This window comes from Canis aureus, chromosome X (assembly GCF_053574225.1).
Source record: "Canis aureus isolate CA01 chromosome X, VMU_Caureus_v.1.0, whole genome shotgun sequence".
Taxonomy (NCBI): domain Eukaryota; kingdom Metazoa; phylum Chordata; class Mammalia; order Carnivora; family Canidae; genus Canis; species Canis aureus.
Window position 1 is genome coordinate 93935895 of NC_135649.1, and position 21993 is coordinate 93957887.

General features: G+C 36.3%; 1 long non-coding RNA gene and 1 other non-coding gene across 2 annotated transcripts in view; both read left to right on the top strand.

Moving 5' to 3' along the window:
* LOC144307557 (uncharacterized) overlaps window positions 1–21993 on the top strand; it is a 150281-nt gene that overhangs the window by 89316 nt on the left and 38972 nt on the right. The window lies entirely within an intron of this gene.
* LOC144309289 (U6 spliceosomal RNA) lies at window positions 7507–7609 on the top strand. Its single transcript, XR_013375341.1, has one exon. It is a non-coding gene; the product is annotated as a U6 spliceosomal RNA (small nuclear RNA).

The following is a 21993-nucleotide window of genomic DNA, read 5'->3' on the forward strand; positions in this document are numbered from 1 at the left end:
AGATCATGACCTGAGCAGAACGCAGACACTTTAACCATCTGACCCACCCAAGTGCCCCAAGACAGTCTTTCTATATGGAAGCAGATTTGATCAGTTCCCTCTCAATTTTAATATTTTCTCTGCCTTTACGCTGACTTCTCTCTTGTCTGGTCTTTTTAATGATACCTGGTAATAATTTGATTCCTTCTCCTGTCATTATTTCAAGAGTGGGACTAACTTGCCCGCACTCTCTCTAAGTGTCCCTGCTTGCTCTTACCTTCTCCCTTATTTCTTTATTTTTATTGATTTAATTTTAAAAAGATTTTATTTATTTATTCATGAGAGACACAGAGAGAGGCAGAGACATAGGCAGAGAGAGAAGGAGGCTCCATGCAGGAAGCCTGATGAAGAACTCGATCCCAGGATCACACCCTGAGCCAAAGGCAGACACTCATCCACTGAGCCACCCAGGCGTCCTCCCATTTCTTTATTAAGGGACAAATCTGGCCACAACTCTAAATATGATTTGACTCTTCAGTATATGCAGAGGGAAACCAGCTACTTTCCCCTCAAATGTAATTTAAATACAGTTTACCCAGAACATTTAGTGTCCAAAGACACATGCTGTCCCTGCCATTTTGTATTTCCTGTGGTCTCTTAGATTCCTTATGGTGGAAATTAAAGTACTTCACTTTGTGGCTTGAACTGTGAAGGGGTTTTAGGAAAAAATATTAATTATACCCTCAAGCGAGTTTATAACCAATTGTGAAGTGGCTGTAGAAATAAGGCAGACAAAGATGAAAATATCAGTTTTAAAGGTATACATTTGTAAAGATGTACTGGAACGTGGCTTGGAATTTTGGACACATTGGGTTTATTACGACTTTCCAAAATTGAATGTATGCACATCAAATTGGCCAGTAGGAGATTTCCTGTTGAGGATAAGGAACTTACACATGAAGGAGGAGGAGAGAGAATGGATTCCTAGATTCAAATTACTGAGACAGAAAGAGAAGGGTCTGCTTATCTGCTTATGGTCTGTTCACCCACATTCACCGATTCAGTATGTTGCTTTTCCTCTGGTGACAAGTCATGATAGAGAAGGTAGGTTGAAGATGGAATTTTTTCCCCCATACTTTATCTTGTGAATGAATAGGCCCCTTTATGTAAACTTAATAAGTAGGAGGTAAGAATCCCCACCATTCCCTTCCTATCAGCCTCCATTTATTTTCATTTTCTTTCCACCTGTCCAGCAAAACTATCGAGCCTCATTAAGTGAAAATGCCAGAAGCCCTCTGCTCTCTCTCCAACCCCACTCCTCATATGCACCATTTCCCTGCATCACCAGGCAAAAAATCCTGATCACCAGGATTGTGATCACTTTAATACTTTTATCATTGAACAATAGTCAAGTGAGCAGTTTTGCTGTCAGATACTATGTTTCATCTCAGATGCCAAAATGAACAAAACACAGACTCTGTTGTCAAGAGGTTCCATGAACATTCATCCAACATATTTTATTTATGAATCTTTCTATTTAAGTCACTTGGTGTTGTCCTACTGGGATACTATTCTTAAATATTTAGACTTGTTTCACCATGTCACTTTTAGAAGATTACAAATCATACTCTGCAGGCAGAAGCTCCCCTATACTTGTATTTCTTCTTGCTAAGTAACTCTTGGTCTAGCTGTTCTTTGTACTTCTCTGGAGATTGGGTCAGTGACTTTTCTCTGTGGGATGTTCTCTGTAGGGAGTGGTTTAACTGTTTAGCTGTACATCAGATTCATGGCTCTTCTATTTGCCAGGTGCTTTGTAGCTCAGGGGCATTGTTCTTTGGCTACCTTGTCTTTTCTGTGTCATATTTTTTGATTTATGTGTCTGGCTGGTCTCCTTTCATCCAAGGCCAGTCAGGGTGCTGTGTTTGGTTTGTATGTTGTATGTACACTCTCTTATGAGTCTTGGTTTGTAATTACAAACAGCCCTGAAAAGCCTATCATTGGTTCTCGCATGACCTCACATTGGCTTTATCTTGACCCTTTGTTTTGCTTCTCCTCACTTTATTTTCTCTGGTCAGTTCATTTCATTAAGGCTTCTGTCCTTCTCATTTTAGTAGCATTGTCCTTGACTAGATCGCTAACTTTGTCTTTCATGCCTTTAATCCAGTAGTCAGATATGTGCTCTGAACTTAACCCATCAGCAGAATTTACCATTTGACCAGTTGAAGTTCTTTCTGCTCTTTCTGGTTCTTATGACCAGCATTCTTAATTTATGATCTCCCTGACTGTCCATTCTCCATCTCTCTTGCTGCCTTGTCTTCCTCTGATCTCTGACCCTAAGGGCCAGCACAGTCTCTTGTACAATTTTTTGGTTATGCCCTGCACACTTCTAGATTATGATACGATAGCATGTTCTCAGCAATTGTGCCACATGACAGTTCTGATATCCTAGGCTGTGAAGTGTGAAGTCGGACGGACAGTGTTCATTCCTTCTTCCATTTGGTCTCTGTGGGATCTTGCAAAAATTTTCTCACTCTAAACTCAGATTCTTCAACTGCAATGCAGAGATGATAATAGTAACTTACACAAGTTATTTTTGATAATTCAGTGTACAAATACACATGGAATCCTTAGAAAGTGCATGGTTATCAGTGAGTGTTCTGTAAGTGTTAGATCTTACCTTTATTATTATATAAAGCTCGAGCTGGGTATTCTGTGAAAGCACTATACTAATGTGTCCACCTTCCATCTTCAAGTGAATTTTTTCAGAATCACACAAAAGAATATGAAAAGCAAGTAAAAAAATATGATCCCTAAATTGTGGATAGCGTCTGAAATTGGATGTAATTGCTAAAAGCTCAGATAAAATATTTGTGTTTCAGGAAGTCCCTTTGTCTTTCATTTCTGATATCTGTTTTTCGGAACAAAACATGTAAGAAGAGAATCAGATGTGTGGCCAATTTTCATTTCGTTGCTTCAGTAACAGAGGAAAATGTTTCCTCTGCCATAACAGAGGAAAATGCAGTCATTTTAAGATAATCAAAATGTCTGGTCTTTGAAATGACCTTAGGAAAGTGAAGTAAAAACATGTAAATGAAATACCCCTTCAAAAAGATGCAATTTTATAAAAATAATAAGAGTATGTGGATGGCATTTCTTAATTATATGTTCAAAGAAAGTAGTTCCTGGTAATTTATCCATCATCCTCTATTTTCTTTGAATACCTTGTAATCTAGGCTATTTCAAATTTGCCTTCAGTAATTACCTTCATTTCTTATATGCTTGTTTTGTCCTTTTGTGAAACAAATATACATGCTTATTATTAAAGCACAGGAAACTACAGAAAATAAGGGAAGTAACATGGTGAACAATTTCCATTATACTTTGATATTCATTTCTCCATCATGGAGATACTTTTGTTGAGTTTGCCATAAAATTCATTTAAGGTAAGATTAAAATGGTTATTGATTTTGTAAATAAATGTGTTACAATTCAATAGTTTTAAATTATTCATCACATTTAATCAAGTATTCTGTTTTTAAAAAATTCAGGTTCTACCGCGTTGATTAAAACTCAATCATTGTCCTGAGAAAATTCACCCAAATAACTGGCACCCTTAGCATAGCATACCTCCTGCTATGTGATCTTTTGGAACTATCGGACAGGTATTAGATTGGATAGTAATTACACAGGGATACTATCGGGATGGGAGACTTGCTGCTTTTTATTCAATATAATGACTGCTGGCACAACCAATTATTATCATTATTGTATTATGACACAATATACATATATAATATTGTGCAATGCTCTGTGATCTTTTGGATTAAATATTTTGGATAAATGTTAAGAGTATAAATATAGGATAAATATAGGATAGAAATGATAAGCTTGTGATTCTAGTTGTCAGTGCTCATGTTTCTCTCACTTTATACATTTGTTTTAAGATTTTATTTATTCATGAGAGACACACAGAGAGAGGCAGAGACCCAGGAAAAGGGAGAGGCAGGCTCCCCGCAAGGAGCCTGATGTGAGACTCAATCCTGGACCCCAGGATCACACCCTGAGCCAAAGGTAGACACTCAACGGCTGAGCCACCCACGCGTCCCTTTTCTCAATTTATACATAGCAGGGCATTTCTTGATCTTAATCTATATCTTCCTCTCACCCTATTGCAAGCTACTACTTGCCTTGAACTACTGGGAAACTTTCATTGACTTCTCTCCTAATCCCCTTTTGCTCACTTTACCATTAAAAGAGCACATTACTTCTGTTAGCACATAGAAACATTCAGTGGCCTCCAATTATTCTTATCCCAAATATTCACCATACCCTGCATGATCTTGCCTATTTTGCTCTCTTCATCTCTCTCTCTTTCTCTCTCTCTCTCTCTCTCTTTTGAAGATTTTATTTATTTATTCATGAGAGACACAGAAGGAGAGGCAGAGACATAAGCAGAGGGAGAAGCAGGCTTCCTGCGGGGAGCCGGATGCAGGACTCGATCCCAGAACCCTGGGATCATGATCTGAGTTGAGGGCAGATGCTCAACCACTGAGCCACCCAAGCATCCCTGCCCTCTTCATCTCTTGAGAAGTTTCTCCCACCCCCTGTGTCCCATAGACAAAAGTTCTTCCTTACATGGGCCAAGATGGTTTCTGCCATGGAGAATTCCTACATGCTGCTCTGATACACACTGAAGGCCATTTGTCCCTCTATATCCAGCTAACTCTTACTCACCCTGATGTATTGATCTCCTTTTAGCGAATCCTTCAGTCAGAGTCCCAGCACCTGAGCTCTCCTAGCCTCCTTTACTTTTTCATGGTAGCAGTTATCCTTGTAATAATTTTAAAACTAGTTGTGTCTTTGGCAGTTTATTGTCAGTTATATTCTATTGATCACAAGCTCAATGAGGGAAAAAATATATATACTTTTCATTTCAGTGAAAGCCCTCAATTAGTATTTGCTGAATGAATAAAGGAATGAAAATATAAACCATAAGAAAAAGGTTCTTTTTAAAGACTTTATTTATGGGGCACCTGGATGGCTCAGTGGTTGAGCCTTTGACTCAGTTCGTGATCCCAGGGTCCCGGGATCGAGTTCCACATCAGGCTCCCCATAAGGACCCTGCTTCTCCCTCTGCCTATGTCTCTGTCTCTCTCTGTGTGTCCCTCATGAATAAATAAATAAAATCTTCAAAAATAAAGACTTTATTTATTTGAGGAAGATGGTCCAGCAGATTCCTTGCTGAGTTTAGAGCCCAGCTGGGGGCTCAATCTCACAACCCTGCAATCATGACCTGAACAGAAATCAAGAGTGGGATGCTTAACTGACTCAGCCACCCAGGTGCCCCAGAAAAAGTTTCTTCAAGAGGTAGTGGAAAGGGAGGTGGGTGGGGGGTTGGGGTGACTGGGTGATGGCACTGAGGGGGGCACTTGGCAGGATGAGCACTGGGTGTTATGCTAAATGTTGGCAAATTGAACTCCAATAAAAAAATTTAAAAAAAGAAAAAAAAAAGAAAAAGGTTCTTTTTAAAGTATGGTTAAGCATTGGCCTCAGAGACAATATTATCTGTCCCATATTCATGAATTTAGCCATAGCTAGAAAGTTTAACTGACTGGGACTCTATAGGTCTTAGTTTCATGAATATTTTCTCAGCAGGGGGCACGACTGACAATGGGAGGTTTTCTAGAAGGAGAGCCTGTGCTAACCATTATATATTGTAAGATAGTAAAAACAACAGAAGGGAGGAGTTACATATTTGTTCAAATATAATTGAAGTTAAATAGATACTTGTTCTGAATACTGTTTTCATGAAGTGTCTTTTTGAAGTTTAAAAAGTGTAGAAAATTTCCCAATATTAAAAAAAGATTATTACAGTAGTACTAAGGACTGTTGACTTGCAATTTTGAATTTTTAAAATAGTTATTTTAGAAGCCTGCATTTATCCTTTTAAAATTACCAGCTATTTTTGTCATGAAACTGATTTTATCCAACAACCAAATAATTCATTGACTTAGTTGTTAACAACTCAATCCACATAAAATGACTACGGATCCTGTCCAAATTGGGAACATGGCAAAAGGCCATTTCTTAATTGAGAATATGACTTTTCTAATAAAATACTGACACTCTAACAGACCAGCTTTAAAACATAATGTAGAATCATGATTACTTTAATCAGGATTTTTGTCAATGATAATTCTTTCCCTCTCCCTTAGGGGCTTATATCCAATGTATTTAGGTTCTTGACAAGGGGGATATATATACGTAGCATGAAAAAAATATGGTCACATCATTATTACTTGCCTCACCTTCTGTCCCCAGCTGATAATTACATCTCTATTTTTACTGATGGAGATTCTTATAATCAGAATTATTACAACTATAGAGACATATCCGCACAGGAGTTTCAATGCTTCAGAAGCTAAAATTAGTTTCTCATTTCTTTCTTTCTTTTTTTTTTTTTTTTTTTAGTTTCTCATTTCTTAGCTTCATTTTGATTCTGCCATTCCCATAAAGGCTTCAGTAATTAAATGGAAATACTTTTGGATATCAACTACATACAATATTTGCATCTCTGGAGGTCAATTAGTATATACAATGAAAGTGGGAGGGAGGAAGAACATGAGGGAATGGTTGATTCTTTTTAAAAAATTTTTTTTTGGTGGAGGCTTTCCTCATTTTCACAGTATTTTTTTTTTAAGATTTTATTTATTTATTCATGAGAGACACACAGAGAGAGGCAGAGACACAGGCAGAGGGAGAAGCAGGCTCCATGCAGGGAGCCCGATGTGGGACTTGATCCCGGCACCCTGAGCTGAAGGCGTTCAACCGCTGAGCCACCCAGGCGTCCCTTCACAGTATTTTTTTTATATGGAAAGAGAGAGAGGGAAAGTCAGCTCCTAAAAATAGGCTTTTATACAATCAAGTTTTGGAGAATCAGGAAGATAAAAGATCTTAAAAGTTGTTTTCAAGTACAAAATATATATACCTTCTTTGCTAAGTAGGTGTAAACTTTGTGGTATCACAGTACAATACTTTTCATAAGGTAGCTGTATTTTTCTGACCTATATGTTAGCTCTCTTTAATCAACATTTGAAAAATTTGGGGACTTCATGTGCAGTGATCATACATGTGGGTAAAGGATGAGTCAATGGCTCACAATTTGCATTGAGGTTGCACAACCTCTTGGACTTAAGCAGTGGTCACTTTGTTTAGGCAGCATTTGTGTCAAAGAACCCTCTAGAAACAGAATATTCACAGAAGGAAACGATAAAACAAAGTACCCTTTAGTGTTTTGGTGTATCTGGTGAAAATCTAATTGTCTTTTGCTTGTTTCAAAGCTCTAAGTTAGATTTTCGGTGCCAGGATACACAAAATCTAAGTTAAGGACAGCAAATAAATGCTTACAATTTCTTTTGTTCTGGTACTTAGACCTTTTTCCTTGAGGTTATCTAATCATTAAGATATTTTAACTTAATAGGTATTTCTCAGTTCATATATCACATAGGAATCAAAGCAAACAGACCTGTCCTAGATTCGGCAGCACATTTACTAAAATTGGAACGATACAGAGATTACATAGCCCCTGAACAAGGATGACACAAAAAGCAACGTGGACCTAAAACCATAAATGCTGACGAGAATCACAAAAAGATATCCCTAAAATCTGAAAGCAAAACAGAAGATAGGAACTATCGAAAGTAGCATAGCTTATCACAAAAATAAAAGAATTTATCTCTATCCAAGTTTCTCAACTCCTGCGCTATTTGAACAACTCATTTTTTGTTGGGTGACAATCTTGTGCATTGTGGGGTGTTTTGCAGAATCCCTGGCCTCTAACCACTAGATACCAGTACTACACATCCCCCCCAGTTTGTGACAACCAAAAATGTCTCCACTCTTTGCCAAATATCCCTGAGGGGAAGAAGGCAAAATCATTCCCTCTCACTGTTTGGGAATCATTGATGTAGCTAAAAGCTTGGCAATTTGTGCATATACAGGTGTATTTGGCAGATTTTTGAGGAGAAGGATTGCTAGATCAAGGGGATGTAGAACAGTGCCTGATGATGCTTCATAGTGACACAGAAAGGTGAATGGTCAAACCCTGATTTTTTCTGCCACATTGATAGGTGGGGGAAAATGCCTCTGTGTTGATTTGTTTTGTAGATTCAAACTTATTTTGACAGGACAATTTTTTACTTATTCTGTTGTCAAGGGGACTGCTTTAACAGCATTTGTTACTTCTTTAAAGTCCTGCTTCTCGAACTTGGTAATTGTTTAGACAATTTAAGGAAAGGACAAAAGTTATTTTGGTCTCCCTCTGTGGGTTTTGATTAATTTTACTAGGCAGTTACTTAAAATAGATTCAAACGAATATATTTTAAAAAGCATATCTGTAGCTAACATCTATGCAGCTATAAAAAATGAAGTAATCAGTGTATAAATTAAATAATAACAGAACAATCAAACTAAAATGTTTAAATTAACAATGCTAATTTAATGTGGCCATTGATATACCGTGAACATTTAATCACCGCAGACAATATGACTATGGAACTGCTTGTTAAGGATGATACTTAACCAGTTTTCCTTTGCCTTTCCTACTGAGTGCCGCAGCATGTGGCAATCTGCCCTCCATTGCTAAGCTACTCTATCACCTTAGGCCTCATGAAAAGATCCAGAGAAGCATGTGGCCTTCTTTTTTAGTACAAAATTAACATTTATGTATACATCCTTTCTTCTCAGAACCCCCTTCCTCCCCTTGTAGAAGCATTTCTGGAAGCCTTGTCCCCCGGCCCCAGGGATGTGTAACCCCTCCTGGCCATCTGCTCTTTAGAGGGGAACTCATTCTCACCTGTGCAATTGTATTTGAATCTTTCTTTCAAGAAGTGACAGTACTGGTGGCCAAGAGTTTTCCTTTCCCATCAAATAATCAAAATTACCAATTGTGTTTTTCAATTGTGACTCTATTTTGACTATTACTATAAAGTATCTATTAACGTGGTCATGACTGTATTTAAAATGGCCTTGGATATTTATGCCTAATTAATAAAGGATACTGGAATAATATTTAGGAAGCAGTAATAAAGCTTCAAGCTATTGATGTTTACATTGTTGTAAGAGCATCAATATCACCCCCTTTTATCTTTTCTTTGATCATCATATGTTTCTGGCTTTAAGTTTTAGTATCCGTTCACATTTAACTTTTTATTGTGTTAATTTAATGATAATGAAAAATATCAGGAACAACTAGAAGGGGAAGAGATAATATTCTTAAATGTGGGCAGAGCCAATCCCCACATTTACACTCAAAGTTTTGTGGATTTAGAACTTTTTGCTAAGTAGCTGAAAACCAGTTTAGGACAGTTGGTAGGCATGAGAATCATAAATTTCTATGCGTGTTGTGTGATGGTCTTAAGTATTTTAACAATTCTACTCTCTGCCTATATGTGCATATTAATTGTCTTCAGTCATTCCTTGTTCCAGATATATTTGATTTGCTTCGCTGGAGGAGACATTTATAAATAATGCCAGTAAATATAAAGGCAATTGTTCAAAATTATGAAAAAATAAAAATAATTACAACAAAACTTTAGCACAGAATATTAAATTCAACTCTTCCGGATACCAGGGTAGAAAGGGAAATACTATGCATTACATAGTTTTGTGGTTTAGTAAAGGAAAATGCACATTGCTTTGTAACACCATATCCTTTTGAGAAATTTCAGGTAATTTTTCATTTTTAATATTTTAAGATACATTGTATTACATAATAATGGTCAATGACCTAAAATTAAGTGTTTTTTAAATAAAAGATGGAGAAATATTATTTCCATGGCCTTTCGCCATTTTTTTTTTTTTAATTTTTATTTATTTATGATAGTCACAGAGAGAGAAAGAGAGGCAGAGACACAGGCAGAGAGAAGCAGGCTCCATGTACCGGGAGCCCGATGTGGGAATCGATCCTGGGTCTCCAGGATCGTGCCCTAGGCCAAAGGCAGGCGCCAACCCGCTGCGCCACCCAGGGATCCCTATTTTGTATTTATTTAAAGAAAAATCAAAGTCCTAATATTACAACTTAATCCAGTGAAGACGTTTTGACTGGGTGCAGAGCTCATCCAGCATTAATCAGTCTGATAATCATTTTAGAATAGGAATTAGCAAGCTTTCTCTACAAAGAATCGCATCAAAATATTTTAGACTTTGTGGGTCATATGTTCTTTGTCGCAACTACTCAACTCTGCCATGATAGCATGAAAGCAGGTATAAACAATTTAGAAGTGAATGGGCTTACTGTCATCCAGTAAAACTTTATTTACAAAATCAGATGGTGGCCTGGAACTGACCCATACATATTATTTATCTTGGAGTATATTCTCAAATACTAATTATCTTAATGATTCCTTTAACTTTTTATCTGTTCAACATGATCACTAGTACATTCCAAACTGAAACACTAACAAAAATGCAAAAATGGAGAGGAATGGATAAATAAACTCAAATATATTTATACAATTGAGTACCACTCTCCAATTAAAAGCAACAACCTAGTGATATGTAGATCAACATGAATGAATCTCAAACATTTCCTGCTGTGTGAAACACACACACACACACACACTTATCTAATGAATAAATAAATAAAATCTTTTAAAAAAATGATTACCCCAAAAGGAATATACAAACTTTAGCATAAAATGTATTCTGTAATATAATTTGTAGCCACCTGCATTTTTAATTTTTAAAAAAGATGTATGTATTTGTTTATTTACTTACTTACTTATTCATGAGAGACACAGAGAGAGGCAGAGACCTAGGCAGAGAGAGAATCAGGCTCCATGCAGGGAGCCTGATGCAGGACTCCATCCTAGGACCCTAGGATCACAACCTGAGCCAAAGGCAGATGCTCAACCACTGAGGCACACAGGAGACCAAAGATTTATTTATTTGAGAGAGGGAGAAAGCCCACCCACCTGCCAATAGTGGGGGAGGGGCAGAGGAAAGGGAGAGAAATCCTCAAGTGGACTTACCTCTGAGTGGGATTCCAGGACCCCGAGTTCTTGACCTGTGCCAAAACCAACAGTCAGCCACCTCACTGACTGAGCCACCCAGACACCCCTATAACCACCTGCACTTTTTAAAGAAAACACGCAATGATTTTGCCAAAATGTTAAGGCTTTCATTTTCACTTTGGATGTTTTAGCATGCTTGAGTTCTTTTTGTTTTCCTAATGAGTATTTTTAAACATCTCTCATTTTATTCAGTGTCTCAAGTCGCATTAATAATAGAGTGCCTGACAGAATCTGGAAGTTTCCCATAATGCTGGCCATTACTGAGCTTGAAGTGGAAGGTGTCATTGACATTGAAAGAGGCCCAGTTTCTTTAAGTCATCTATTACTTGGCTTTAGGCTGACACGTCAGAGAAGGTAATATATCAAGCAAAAGTACGTGGCTCAGTTTTGCTAATGCAATTTATGTTCAACTGTGACACGAAATTTAAGATGGAAAATCCTATTAGGTCCTCATTTGCTCCTTAAGCCTGAGCTGCACTGGTGTTATGCTCAAACTTCATGCATTTAATATTCATTAAAATATAGTGCCTGCAAAGTGAAAACCAAAGAAAGTTGGATGCAAGCAGAAATAACTCAGTATTGTTTAGGAAACTGTTTCTATTGATTTTCAATGGGCATCCCAATGCATTTTATTTTTTAACATGTGGGATTTGTTTTCCTCATTAAGATTTAAAGGTTCTTTCTTATGAAAATGTTAAGTAGAGACAACTGGGTGACACATTACTTCCAATTCCTGTCTTATTTTCCTACTCTACCATAACTGTCTTTATTGCACTTGTGATATGAGATGCGACACGATGACATTTTAGCCTCTTATTTACACATGTGCAATATTCTGTGAGTACACTCTACTCAAATACAAATGCTCTCTGTTATTTCATACTTTAAATGCTAACTAGAAACTAGTATTATTTTTTTCTTTGTCATATGCTAGAAAAATGATACATTTTTATTTGACTAGACCAGATTCTTCCATAATGAGACTTAATTGTCTACTCAACAAGACTGCTAAACTTTGCTGAGTGGAGAAATGAGAGAGGTTCACGTCCTGAGGTCATATAAATACTTCTCCCACTGGTGCTAGACAAGATGTGAGAAGTACAAATTTGGAAAGGCAAATCTTACAGATTTTCCTCATTTTACAACTGCCAGAAGAATGTTTCATCATGATTTGCCTGTCTGAGCTTTGTGGTGGCTCAAAGTGGTCCATATACTTACCATAGAAATGGACTGTACAAAAGTACTGCGTACAGTACCTGAATGCATTCTATGGACTTAGGTCAAAATTCATGAACATTAAGATGTCTGATTACGTATTGCAATTGGACTTCTCACCTTTGCTAGCACAGGCTCTCAACTGATCATTTTGATTATGTTATAATACTATCATTAAACTATTTTCTGCCAATTAACTGCAAATATTGTGAGTTATTAGATTCTTTTAACAAATCTAAATACATTTAATGCCGTCAAATCAGTACTTCAGGTTTAGGGTAATGTTTTCAAATGGTTTCACCAATAATCAATACGATCCTCAGAACAAATGCTAGAAACGCTTTGCTCACTTTGAAATATTAACACAGAACAGTCAAAAATCGGTCACAAGAAATTATACATATATATGTATAATATATAATATGTAATTATATATTATATATATATTATATAATATATATAAAATATATATATTTTACTTTATCCAGTGTTGAAACCTTTCTTCTTCCTTTTTAAAGAAATATTTCAATCACACTCCTATCACTTTAGCTTGGCTGCCTTTCTCTTCATGTTTGAGCTAATCCAATTAGCTCTTCATTTGTCTCATTTCCAATCCACCTTGCAAAGTGCCATAAAACTAATCTCCCTTATACTTTGTTATAACATGTCACTTCTCTTATGAAAAGCATCCAAAGTTTTCATGTTGCTTATGCAGGGCAGTGTTTCAATTATAAATGCTGTCCATAGGACTAGCCTACTCAGACTTTCCAGGATTCCTCTATGTTTAAAACACATCCTCTGGGGTACCTGGTGGTTCAGTGGGTTGAACCCTTGCCTTCAGCTCAGGTCATGATGGTCCTGGGATCCAGCCCCACACTGGGTTCCCTAATCAGCAGGGACCCTGCTTCTCCCTCTATCCCCTGCTCATTTATCTCTCTCAGATAAATAAAATCTTAAAAATAAAATAAAATAAAAAGTAGAACACATCCACTGCCTCAGTCTATGCAAAGAGTGACTATTTCCAGAGCCTTTCTTATGATCCCTCCCTCTCAGCTGCTTTCATTTCCTTTAGGCTCCTAAAATACCCTTCTTAGCTCCTCTCCATCTACTTAAATTCTGTTTTCAACTTTCACATCTATTTTATGATGCCTGCATAGTGTTGACTTGTGCCAATTAATTATTGAATAACTTACTTTCTTACTATTCGGTGGATAGTTCTGAGGTTTTGTTTTGTTTTTTAGTTCTGAGTTTTAATACAGCTATAGATTCCTGTAACCACCACAACAATAAAGATACAGTAAAATCCCAACCCTGTTAAAAACTCCTTCTCATTGCAATTTTGTAGTAAACATTCCTCTCACCCTTAATCCTTGGTAGTCATGGATTTGTTCTCATTGCCTATAGTTTTGCTTTGTTTAGAATGTCCTATAATGGAATTATGTAGCATGTAACTTTTTGAGACTATTTTCTTTCAGTCACCATGATGCCTTAAGGATTCATCTACGTTATTGTGTTCATCAGTGGTTTGTTGATTTTTAATTATAAATACTATCTCATTACAGGGATTTAGTATGCTTTATCAATTCACTCCTTAAAAAACTTTTGGTGTAAACATTTGTATACAGGGTTATGTGTAAACATGTTCCCATTTTGGGGGGATAGGTAACCAGAAGCGAAACTGCTAGGTAGGACTATGATGAGATATACCAGAGCCAGAGGCACAAGGAAAAATCAGTAACATTGAGTCTCTAATCCAACTTTTGATATTTTATATTTCATGGATTTTTGCATTAATTTTGGTGTTTTAAAATATTACATTGAAAGTATAATTTGATTGTTTTTTGACATGACCTTAAATTTTGTTCTTGAGGTGACACATAAGTTGGACTTTATGTGTCTTTTTGCTATTTGTTTTTTGTGTGATTATCTTTGTATCCTCCATTCTTTCATAGTGCTTTCTTTTCTGTTAAATACATATTTTCTTGCTTCACTCCAGTTTTGACCCTATTTCTGGGTAAGTTTATGTTTAACTGTGTGAAACTGTTGTTATCCAGAGTGGCTTTACCATTCCGTATTCTCACCATTAATGTGTGAGAATTCCAGTGGCTCTACAGCATTCCTAATACTTGGTATTGTCAGATATTGATATGTTGATGATGTTGATTAGGATGAGGACAATGGTGGTTTTAGACAGCTTAATAGTATGTAGGGGTTTTTCTTTGTGGTTTTAATTTGTATTTTCCCTAATTGCTAATGATATTGAACTTCAGTTGACTGCTTATCATCCATATACCTTCATTGGTAGTGTATTTCTGATGATTTCTGTGTGTTCATAAATGATACTGGAATTTTACTTATAATGTTTTTGTCTGGTTTTAGTATCAAGATAATTATGGGTTCATAAAATGAGCGATGAAGTGTTCCTTTCTCTTCTGTTTTCTGGAAGAAACTATAGAATTGGTGTTATTTCCTTTTTGACTGACAAATTCACTAGTAAAACTATCTGGCCCAGAATGTTCTTTTTTGGAAGAATTGTTTTTAAGTACAAATGTAATGGCTGTAATAGATAAAGGGTTCAATTTTATTCTTTTGAATGTGGACATCTAATTTTCCCAGTACCATTTATTGAAGAGTATCCTTTTTTTTTTTTTTAAGATTTTATTTATTTATTCACGAGAGACAGAGAGAGAGGCAGAGACATAGGCAGAGGGAGAAGCAGGCTCCCTGTGGGGAGCCTGATGTGGGACTTAATCCCAGGACCCTGGAATCTGCCCTGAGCTGAAGGCAGACACTCAATTACTGGAGCCACCCAGGCGTCCCTGAAGAGAATATTCTTTACCAACTGTGTTCTTAGCATCCTTGTTGAAGATCAGTTGACTGCACATCAGTGTATTTATTTTAAGGTCCTCTATTCTGTTCTTTTGGATCATGTTTTTAAAAATCAATTCTGGGATACCTGGGTGTCTCAGTCTGTTAAGTGTCTGCCTTCAGCTCAGGTCATGACCCAAGGTCCTGGGGTCCAGCCCCACATTGGGCTCCCTGCTCTGCGGGGAGCCTGCTTCTCTCTCTCCCTCTGCCTGCTGCCCCCCATGCTTGTGCTTTCTCTCTGTCAAATAAAGAAAATCTTTCTTAAAAATGAATTCTTCCAATCTTTTCCTTTTAATTGGTTTGTTTAATCCTTTCGTATTTATTTTAATTCTTCTTAAGTTGGACTTCATGTGTCATTTTGCTATTTGTTTTTTGTAGATTATCTTTTTATCCTCCATTATTCCATACTGCTTTCTTTTCAGTTAAATATGTATTTTCTAGTTTATCACTTAAATATACTTGTGTTTCTCTACATATTTTTGAGCTCTTTTCTTATTGGTTGCCCTAGGGATTATTATCAACATATTATAAACCTATTAACAACCTTTATCAATCTATTTTAGATTAATACAATTTATTTATTTACTTATTTTAAAGATTTTGTTTATTTATTTGAGAGACAGAGAGAGAATGAAAACAAGTGGGGTTGGGGGCAGAGAGAGAAGTAGACTCCCCACTGCCTGCTAAGCAGAGAGCCCAATGTGGGAATATGACCTGAGCTTAAGGCAGATGTTTAACCAACTAAGCTACCCAGGTGCTCCAAGAATTAATACCTCTTTAATTTCTTTTTTTTTTTTTTTAAAGATTTTATTTATTTATTAGAAACAGAGAGAGAGAGAGAGAGGCAGAGACACAGGCAGAGGGAGAAGCAGTCTCCATTCAGGGAGCCGACATGGGACTCGATTCTGGGTCTCCAGGATCACACCCTGGGCTGAAGGCAGCACCAAACCGCTAAGCCATTGGGGCTGCCCCAATACCACTTTAATTTCAATGTCATACAAAAACATTTCTTCTTATAGCTCCATTCCTCTTCTTCCATGCTTTTATTTTTATATAAATCACATGTTTAGGGGCACTGGACTGTAACCAAATCCTTGAGTTCATACCAAACTTCATGTGATTGCTTTGTTGAGCTTGCTCCTCACTGTCATTTCACAGCTCAAAGTGTCCACCATCTTTGGCTGTCTTGTTAGAAACTGGGGCTCTCTCATACATTTCTGATGGTTGTGTATACCTCAGTTTCCATGAAATGGGAGAGTAGAGTGAGGAAAAAGCAATGGTGATATTCCCCACAATTTTGGTACCATATTTTCTCTGGGGACAAAGAAAGTTTCCTTTCTTCTAAGGTTTAAGGCCTGTCTAGTGCCGCTAATTTCATCATTACCACTTCCTTTGCTGCCTTGGGATTGCATGGGTGGTAGGAAAGAGTTGGAAGAAAAACTAAATAAAACTTAACATCTTTTCTATGTTCTCTAACCATTAATGGTACTCTTGCTCATTTCTCAAACAAGAAAAAGAGATTCCTTTGATGCGATTTCTATTGAGAAGCGGCATTCAGTTCTGGGTTTGTGGTTGGCTCTGATTCCAAGCCTGGGCCTAACGGAGGAAAAAAACAAAGAGGATAAGTACCACTAAATCATATTACTTACCCCAATCTACCTGCTACAATTACTTTATAAAGCATTTCAATAACTTCTTCATGAACTCAGGGTTTTTAGTTGCATGCAGTTGAAGGACAGGTTTGAGTGTACTTAATACTGAAACCAAGATGTTTTCTTCACTTTTAATGAATATAACTTCGATACCCAGACAGTTAGAGACACGTTTCTTAGGCAACAGACATGATTTCTCTTTGTAATTTAATCAGTGTCTTGTGGAATCTCAGATCATCTAGTACCTGAAATCAATATTTGAAGAATAATTTAGAAATAACTCAGTTCTTTTGTCTATATAACAAAATTGTCCAAGATAAATTTTCTAGTTAGTCAAGCAAGATGTAATTTAATCTTTGAAAAAATTGCTGTATTTATGAACAAGAGACAGAAGATGACAGTCACCTTTTATATAAAAAAGTAAAAAGAAAATCAAAACAATGATATGGTCATGGGTTTAAAGAGCTATACAATTTTTAATTCTGTTATTTATTGACTTATGGTGGTAATCAATAGATATTTATTAAGTTGAGGCACTATGCTAGCTCCTAAAAGCAAATACAAAGAAAATGGAGCTTTGTGAAAATTGGACAAGAAGGGAGAATAATCTTTATATTTCATTCTTTATGTTGTTACCATTGTCACATAACAAAACCACTCCAAAACATTGTACCTTAAAACAATTCCTTTATTATGTTTATTTATTCTGTCCATCAAGAATTGAATGTTTGGCAAATGGTTTGTCTCTCATCCTCCATGTCTAGGGTTTCAATTGGGAAGACTGAAAGGCTGCCAGTAACTTGAAGATTGAGGTTGAAGTCTATCTGAATGTTTGTTTACTGACATATTTGGTGGTTGAAGTAAACTTCTTACATAGTGTGTCAGAATTCAAGGAGTCTCTGAACTGAATTTCCTCTTACTACTCAGCCTCAAAAATCATGGAGGATCATTTTGCCCTACTTATTTGTTAAAATGGTCAAAAGCTTGCTCAGATTCAAGGGGTAGAGACTTAAGTCTTCCTCTCAAAGGATGAAATTCCAAGATCATATTGTGCAAGAGCATCCACATTTTGAGAGATTTTTACAGCCATCTTTGGGAAAAATAATCTGCCACAACTCCAGAGAATGTAAGGACCACAGGATTTATGTATCATTTATATTTCCAAACTCATCACCTATATTTTCAATATTTCAATATGGACAGAATATTTCAATAACAGATATTTTAAACTCAGTTTTGAAGGCTAAACAGTTGTTTGAAAGGGATATAAGGAGGAGGATAAAGGAATTCCAGGATGAGAAAACTGTATAATGGCATAGTATACATGAAACAGTATGTACTATTTGAAGAACCACGAAGAGTTATAATTATTGAAAGGTATTGGGCCACAATAAAACTGGGAGCTTATGAAGCTGGATGGTTTTCAATGACAAGTCCTTAATAAGAAGACTATATGGATCCCTAGAGTCTATGATTTAGCTCACTTTGGCCCAGTTAAGACAACTGATTTTGGCAATATTCATCATTCATTTATTCAATAAAGAATTACTATGCCAATTCCTTGTTCCAGTCCTCTGTTCCCATAAAAGCTCAATTACATTTACAGAAAATATTTGCTTATCATATTTATTTCACTCATTGAGAAGAATATGAGCTCCTAGGGCAGAAGACCCAACATCTGGCAGAGTAAATGACATATTTGAATTTAGGAAAGTGTATATACATATAGAAACATACAGAGTTTAGCAGAAAGAAACTGATCGGTGATGCAGATCCAGCAGATTCATCCAAGCTCTTAACTCATCTGATTTATCCCTATTTGGAGTAAGAAAACCTACAACTTCTCTCTCTGCATTGCCGAGTCATGGAATGCAGGGAAGCAAGGGCATCTTTGGGTAAAGAGGCTCTTTTTAGGTAAGGGCAATTCCTGCAGTGGCCTGACAGGGAGCCCAGTGCTGTCAGCCAGCTGCACTCTCACCAGCTGGGGGAGTAAGTCCTTCATTCATGAAAGGTGATCTGGGCAGAACATCCCAGTGCATCTGCACCTATTGATTTTCACTGATTCTTCAGGTCCTAACCTAAATGTCATTTCTTTCCGGAAGCATACTAGAAAGCTAGAAATATGTTCCTGTAATGCCATGTCATCACTCACTTTAGTAGTGATCCATGTCGACCTTAGTTGCGCAGTGTCCGCTATCACCATGGGCCTGAGTTCAGTGAGGTAGGAACTATGGTCATCTAGTTCAATCACTGAATCCCAACAACAAGCATGATGCCATGCATTAAAGAGATGCTTAATAAGTATACTGAGAAAGAATGAAAATCCCCAAGCACTTCAGTTTCCACAATAAGTAACAAGTTGGTGATGGCCTCACTTATCGCTGAATATAAATGTGCTTTGAAGTACACTTGGAAAAAAAACCTTGGTATATTTCTTGGGCTTCTGGGGGAATACTGGTACATATAATGAATTACTATTTTTAATCATAGGTTTTGCAAAAGTTATTTAAGAAAAATCTTAAAAAGAGCAGTCTTAGGTTAATGTGGCAATCCCTTCACCCTCTTTAATCGATAAAGCCATTACCTCTCTTTATATGGAGTATTTTCAAGGTAAACTGTTTATTGTGAAGAAATGGATATTTTTTTAATGGGTTAATCAGCTCCCAAGAAACAGAGTTATGGGCATGAATGAGAGCTCTGCTCTTCCACTAATTGATGAAGTGTTTTGCACAACTTACCCAGTTTGGTCAGCTTGAAAATATTCCCTTTGAAATCAGGAGTATAAAAATGAATTTCTACCTATTTGGTAGGCATTACATTGTGCTATCCTAGTTGTTTACTCTGAGAAATTTGCCTCTGGGGTAGAATATCGATTTTCCTTCATTCAGTTCTGTATGTTCATCTGGCCTACATAACACTTGGGGATTGCCCAGAGCCTTTGCTACTAGGATTTTATTTTAGATGTTCATCATCACAGTTTCTAGTATAGGTGAAAATGAATGAAACATGCCAGATATATTCCACCTAAAACTGATTTCGTAACTTCTCTAGGCCTTTAACAAAACTTTCTTTATTCTTTCCTGGTTGTAGAAAATAACTTACTGAGTTCAGAGTAATCAAGCTATAACATTGTGTCCTTGTTAATCATCCTGTAATATTATCCTGCATATAATTTGATGAAAATAGAGCAACCAAATAATTTCTATTAAAATAACACAAGTTCTATCTTCTATTGCCTCCTTATGATTCCTTTTGACAGATACAATTAAGTAATTCAATCATGAGTTATAAGAGATTACAATCAACACAAAAGTCTCAAAATTCCGGATGACACTTACAAAGGAAAACACCCAATAAAGATTTAAAATGAAATATATGAGTTTTCTGCAAGATGCTGTCATGATTATTTCTGTTGCAGTTGAAAAAATTCATTACTCTAATTTGTCTTTCAATCTGATTGGAAACTCTCCATGCAGTTTGTTAATTGGAGATGAAGAACACAGGCCATATGTAGAGTCAGAAAGGGTAAGAAAGAAGAGGGGTATGTCCCAGCCTACCGAGCATGCGATTTAATTCAGATATAAGACATTCCTTCAGTTTGAGGGGGAGTATCATCTTAATTTCAGTAGATTCTACTGTAGTAGTAGTAGTAGTAATACTTAAGTTAATATTTTATAGATATACTCAATATATCTCTTACAATAAAACTTAACAATACTGGGGTGCCTAGGTGGCTCAGTCAGTTAAGCATCTGATTCTTGATTTTGGCTTCTCTGTCCAATTACAAGTTGACTTCCAGACTATCTTTCTACATTCTCTAGGCCTTTAGAGAACACTAAGCACTTCGAATTGATATTTAGTTTAATTTTGTATTTTAATGGAGCATCTTGATGTTTTTAGTATCTTTGTGGTAATTTGGATACTACTGGAAAATATGATACAACATTCAGTTTCTAAATTTAACATGGTCTGCTTCCTCATGCCTCTTCAAAAAAAAAAAATAAAAGAGGCAAGTATGGCAAAATATTTGTATGGAAAAACAAAAAGGAAGCAATAATTTTGTTTTCATACATAATGGCTAAGTTCATTTTTAATTAATACCCCTAGGGATACCTGGGTGGCTCAGCAGTTGAGCATCTGCCTTCACTCAAGGGGTGATCCTGGGATCCAGGATAGAGTCCCACATTGGGTTCCTTGTGAGGAACCTGCTTCTCCCTCTGCTTATGTCTCTGCTTCTCTCTCTCTCTCTCTCTCTCTCATGAATAAATAAAAAAAGTCTTAAAAAAAATTAATACCACTAATGGACTATTAGGTGTTTGAAATTAAAAGCAGCTTTTATCATTTATTCTAGTGTTTCTGTGTTAATTTTAAAAAGTGTCAAAGGAAATATAAAATAGACCTGCTCCATTAATTTTCAATAAATATTTTCCTAGAGAATGAATGTATTTATCGAAAATTATATGATATATGGACAGCCAGGGTGGCTCAGTGGTTTAGCGCTGCCTTCAGCCCAGGGCATGATCCTGGAGACCTGGGATCAGTCCCACGTCAGACTCTCTGCATGGAGCCTACTTCTCCCTCTACCTGTGTCTCTGCCTCTGTGTGTGTGTCTCTCATGAATAAATAAATAAAATCTTTAAAAAAAAAGAAAATTATATATCATATGTCAAATGAATTCAAAATATGAAATAAAATTTGGCTCTTCTCCCTTGAACTCTTATGATCCTCTTATACTGACTGAGTTACTTAGAATTACTATGTAATCCAAAAATGCAACAGAGTATCTCTTAAGACTTTGATTTTATATAATTTGCCTCTGAAAATGCAAAATATTGTAAGCCTTACATTGATACTGGTAGATTTTATAAGATATATTCAAAAGCAAATGGAATTTTCCTCAATAATTTTTTTTAATTTTTTTTTAAATTTTCCTCAATAATTACATTTGATGTATAAGTTTGGAGTGCATTTTTGATATATTTTAATGATTCAGGTTCTCATACAGTTGCAACCACATATTGGTCATGTCCACAGTTTGTCTGACTGAACTGGATGACCAAAATGGCTAACTTTCAGGGTATGGGAGTGGCTCAGTCAGCTAAGTGTCCAATTCTTAATTTTGGCTCAGATCATTATCTTAAGGTTCTGAGATTGAGCCTTGTCTCTCTTAAGATTCCTTTTTAAAAAATATTTTATTTATTTATTAA